Below are 5,742 nucleotides of genomic sequence, written 5' to 3'. Positions count from 1 at the left end.
GGCCCGCCCCGCCCCGCCCCTCCGCCGAGCCCCGCGGCGGCCCGCCTCGGGGCAGAGCTGCTCACGGCCGGCCCAGCGGAGTGGGGAGGCGGAGGGAGCAGCGGCGGGAAGCTCTGGCCCGACCCCGTCTGAGGGGGGCAGCCCGGCCTGCCCGCGGGGTGCCAGGCTGCGAGCGGGCGGTGCGGCGGCACCCCGTGCCGCCTGTGGCACCGTAGGGCCCATGGAGATGGGCACGGCGGGATGCGGCCCCCCGCCCCAGCCCTGCAACCTCGCCTATGCCCCTGCCCTGGTCGCCCTAGGGTGCATCCCAAGCCACACCGGCTGCTCTCACCCCTCTTCTGGGGCATAGGGAGGGGAGACAGGGAAGAGGAAGCAGATGTGGTGCGCGCATGGGAACGGTCAGCCTGCTAGGACCGCTGATGGAGCAGGGATAGTGAGGGGATGGATTATTAAGGCCAAGGGTTGCAACGGCCCCCACCACCATGAGGCCCCTTCCTGGCAGTGGTGCTGAGGGGGATTGAAGGATTTCAGCTGAAAGGACGCCTCCTCTCACCACCTTGCATGTTCCCCATGGCTGGGACTGCTGCACTCGTCCTCTAGCAGCAAGGGTGAGGGAATGTGCCAGTGGCCTACGATACGACCTTGATCGTATGCTGGGGCTTTACTCTTCACAGTGTAAGGGAGGCTGCGAGGAAGGCAAGCTGCCACTCCAGTGTAACAGCATGACAGAAGTGTAATCCCGGGAAAATACATGTGAATGTTAACATTGACTGACAGCCCCTGACTCCTCAGCTGGTGAAGCACAAGAGGGATTTTCCACTATTCATACCAAACCAGTGCTGCTGACAAGCCCAGAGAAGTAAGCAGTGTGTTGGTCCGGCAGAGGACAACACTTTTTGATAAGTCATCTTTTCCTGGTTTCCAAAAAATTTCTCATGCATGGTGCAGTCCAGCTTTGAAGGAACAGGACAAGTATGCAATAAACCACGTTTCTTCCCTTAGGGGTCTGGACTGTTCTGGATAAAAAAAACCAAGCCATCCCCTGGCAGGAGCTGGAGGAGCAGTGGTGGCCGCTGCTTTGGTCTTTAAGATGGAGAGCCTTGTGTCCTTTGAGGTGGGCTCTCTCTATGGAGACCCCTTGTGCCTGAGCAAAAGGAGGATGCTGGCAGGCAGGATGAGGGAGGTGGCACAGCATGGCAGTGTGTGGAGGCAGGGCATTCAGCCTCAGCCAGGGCAAGGGGAATTTGGCTGAGACTAGGTGCTGGCACCAGCAGGCTGAGGCTGTCGAGGAATGGTGTCCTCATGGGCAATGCCAGCTGAGGTGGACGTTTCTCAGGCTGTCTACTAACTAGCCATTTACTAACTAGCTCAATTTTGCAATTTAATTAAAAATTGTCTCCTTTTCCCCTAACCCAAATGCCTCATATCATCATTTCTACAAACACAGATTAATTTCTGAGTTGAGAATGAGATGAATTAAAAACAACAACAACAAAACTCCCCTTTTGCATGGTTTTTCATATTAGCAGAGACAACCCTTGAGTATCCATTTTCTCTCATGGATTAAGACAGAAAGCTATGCAAACCGTGCCAGAGTTCCTGCCCAACTGCTTAACATCATTGAAAACCACATGGAAAAATTTTACTGAGTGGTTTTAGGAACCTTATGGAGAGGAGGCAGAAGAGCCAGTCAGCGGCACACAGATCTTGGGATAAGAATCCTGGCTCTAGTCTGAAAGGCTGAAGACCTAAGCCAACAGCCAAGCCCCCCAAATGCCCTCTGCTTGGACTCGAACCCAGCCTTTGCAGGTGCAAACTTCGTAGTCTGTCATCAGCAGAAACAGGGCAGAGATAAGGGAAGCTACCTCCCAAACAAATTATCATAAAATAGTCTCAGTATTGACTACACTCAGTTTGAGCAACACAGTTTTTATCCAGTAAAACAAGCTGAAGAGTTGCAGCCAGAAGGCAGTGCTGTTCCTCCCCTTTCTTGTTGCCACGTAGCCCGTGGCTGCTTCAGTTTCTAGCTGTGGGCAACCCCCTCTAGCCCAGGCAAGAAATCACTGTTTCTCCTTGTTAGCAAATGGTTTAAACAGTCAAATTTTTAGCTATTAAACAGTCAACTAGTCACACTTCAGAAAGTATGAAGCATCACACATATTAAGCACTTAGCATCAGCAAAAGACTCATTTGCAGAAATGCAAGCATCAGGTAAAAAAAGTTGAAGTCAAGGGGAGTTTGGTTTGAGGCTGATGATATTGGCCAACCCAACCTGACAGCTGCCAAAAGGAGAGTGCTCCTTTTTCCCAAACTCCTCTGAGATGAGGGTCTCAGACCCTTACTGGCTCTGCTGCTTGTCAGGCCCTTGTGTGACCCATCTTATCTTGGCAGGGAAAAAACACAACACAGAACTTTTTTTCTGAATTTATCAATGAAGGAGCATTCTGAGAGGCTCGATGAATACTGGAGTCACTGGAACAACAAGGTGGCCAAGTCCACAGCCAGGAGCAAGACTGGCTTAAACTGCTGGAGAAACTTAGCCACAGGAGGCATTGCAAGATTTGGTGTAGACCCCTTCAGGTGAGTGCATGTGGGATGCACTTGCTTGTTACTGGAATTAATTTCATAGATAAGTACCTATGCACAGAGATGAAAGATGTGTACATGAAAGCAAAATTCACTGACAAGCTGCACGTGCTGTGGGGCTATACTTAAAAGCACAGAGGTTCTTCAGGTGGTATCTCACCTTAGAAAGGGCAGATTTCAAACCGTGCACCAAGTTGCTAATGAGGATACAGGAAATCTCATCCATTTTTTCCACTTGAAGCAAAACATCTCTTCCCACAGAGGGAAATGTTGGTGTTTCCCTGTATGATTTAGGTTTAAAGAGGAAGCTGACAGGCATAGAGATGTGGTGAAATAGAAGAACTGGCTCCAACACAAACAAGCCTAAGCTTGACAAAATAGGCTGTAGTTTTAACAAGCAGCTTAGGAGAAGACTAAGGCAGAGGCTCTTAATGAAAACTACCACCTTTTTAGGCCAAACATCTAAGAGTAACATTTTTCAAGCAGTTCAGATTGGAAATCCTATATGAAAGTAAAAGAAATGTCACAGTTACCATATGTGTTTTATAAAGCTAAAGTAAAAAATTATGGTAAAGGTGATAAGCCTATAGAATTTATTGTTTTATGTACGGTTTTGACAGGTTGCCAAGAGAATGGTGCTGCTATATGGAGAGTGGAAGGAATGACATTTTCTTTGCTTTTGGGTTGTTATAAAATTTTCAGTGCTTTACAAGCCCCCAGATGGTTTTTATAACCCCTTCAGGGGTTGAATCATATTGACTGAGAAATACTGATTTATATAGCAAACTCCACTCTCTTCTCATTGCTGGCAAAATTACTGCTTCGTATATGTATATATACACAGTGGCTGAATGTAAATAATGGTCCAACAAATAATGAGGTTTTAGGCAAAATCTACCACCTGGTGGTACATTAATTCAGATGAAATGCCTCTAAATTTACACTTGTGTAAATAAGATAAATATTTGGCCCTAAATCTTTTAGGTGAGCTCTGGATAGAGGATTAAACTATTTGTACCATGTTTCACCCTGCAAACAGCATATTACTGACTGCTTTCATTGGTATCTAAAATGTTTTGCCTGTAATGAATAGGCATCTGGAGTAAATAGTCTGTCCAGTTTTAATTTTTGGAAAACCGCTATATTCATTTGTGTTCTGTATAGTCTAAAGGGTATAAAACAATTCTTACTGAACAGTGGCTTCCTAAAGTACATTGAAATCCAGTGGTGTACCATAAAGAGCTCATATCCCTTGGGTGACTAAACCTGTGCTTTTGCCCATAGGTCCCGTACAATCAGGCTGGTGGCATGGCTCACTGGGTGACTGGCCACTGCTGCAGCCTGGGTACAAAATGCTCCAGCACACTACAGGGGAGGAGGTAGCACTTTGTTCAGCCTGTACCTCATGGATTATGTGGTCACTTAGAACATGAGTAGTATGATTTCAACTCCACCAAAGGCAGGAGGAGAGTTAGTGGTGTTCCCAGGAGAGGTCTCTATCCAGCCTGTCTGATGCTTTTCTGGAGAAAGAGAGGGTTTTCAACACTCATTTTGGCACCTTCCTACTTTGCATTAGAGAATGAAAATGCATTTGATCAGCAGAAGGAAAGGAAAAGCATGGCACTGTAGCTTCATATTTAAGTCATACTTTGGGAGGGTGGAGACTGCAGTTCTATTCCCCACTTGCCAGACAGAATACTTTTGTATTTTACATTAATCAACCAATGGGTAAAATACATTAAGAACCCTTAGGCTGGGCAGAAAATTTAACTGATCGCCTTGTAAACAGCATCTCCTCTGCTCTGGTGTGGGCAGGATGCAGCTTCAACTTCTTTGGCATTGCAATACCTCAGTTGCTTCTTGGAGCTGGGCCTGAACTCATGCCCCATAGCTCTGCACTGGTAAAAGCAGAACTTCTGCACTAAACTTTCTGGCAGTTCTCACTATGCAGATTATAAAACTTTTAGATCACAAACTTTCTCGGACAAGGCACGCACACAGCTCCCAGCTCCTTCAGCCTCCACCTCAGACGAAGCTGCCTGACACTAAGAAAAGGCAGTGAGCTGCTTCCAGATTACCTTGGATTTGCATGGATTTGGAGCTAAGCCCCATCAGCGAAGCTGCTGCTTAAGCTTTTGCATGGCTGTGTTTAAGTTGTAGGACCCAAGTGATCAGAGCTGGCAAAGTTTTATTGTTGGTTCAACTATTTCTGCTCACTTGGACAGCTGTAAAAAGAGCAGGCAGCAGAGCAGCTCCAGACCTGAAAGAAGGCAGCAAGGCAGACTTGGCAAAGGAAAAAAAGCACAGGCAAGTCAGCTGGCTCGGGGGAGGCAAGTTGGAGGAATGACCCCAAAGCACAAACAAAGCAAATGGCAGCCTTGAGGCTGGTCCAGGCGCTGGTGGGTCAGAGCCGAGCTACCAGCCAAGGCATGGCCTGGTTCCCAAGGCTGAGAGAGGTTTATGTCGGCAATGGGGTCAGCAGAGGGGGATGCTGTGAATGAATGCCACTTCTTTTTTTTTCCTTTTTGGCTGAAATTTGCCTGCTGCTCCAGGCTGGGAACACTACCATTTGCTATTGTAAATACCCTATTGTAAAACATGGGCTCTCAACACCCAGCCGAAGGAGGAAAGATCTCATCTGCAACTCCTCAGTGCTAGGAAAAGCCGGTACTGCTCTGTCAAGCCTATATTACCTTCCCTTGGTGTGGGCAGGATGCAGCTTCAACTTCTTTGGCATGCATTTCCTTGAGACAAATATCAATTCCCTTGGTGGCCCATTGTTTACTATTTACATAAAAACAGAGGGAGATGGTTAGAGTGGGGAACTGCCCTGCTGTTGCTATATATAGTGCCCTGTCTGCTCAGCCTATAATGTTTTGCTGTTCAGTTGTAAATAATAGTATAAGGAAGGGAATAAAATGGGGAATAAAATGAAAATTTAACTTGAAGAAACGGATGTAGAAAGGCAGACAAAAACAAAAAAGACCACAGGTCCAGAACACACATGAATAAACCACCTACTTGGGCTTAAAAGCAGAAGATGGCATTAGTGGAATGCATCCTGCCACTCTTGCTTTTGGGGTCTGCTGACAGAAAGCTGAACAAATCTGTCCTTTTGGCTGGCTCCTTCTTCCTGGCACCTGCCAATATGGTCCA

Source organism: Melopsittacus undulatus, chromosome 6, assembly GCF_012275295.1.
Source record: "Melopsittacus undulatus isolate bMelUnd1 chromosome 6, bMelUnd1.mat.Z, whole genome shotgun sequence".
NCBI classification, from domain to species: domain Eukaryota; kingdom Metazoa; phylum Chordata; class Aves; order Psittaciformes; family Psittaculidae; genus Melopsittacus; species Melopsittacus undulatus.
This window is presented reverse-complemented; position numbering follows the sequence as displayed.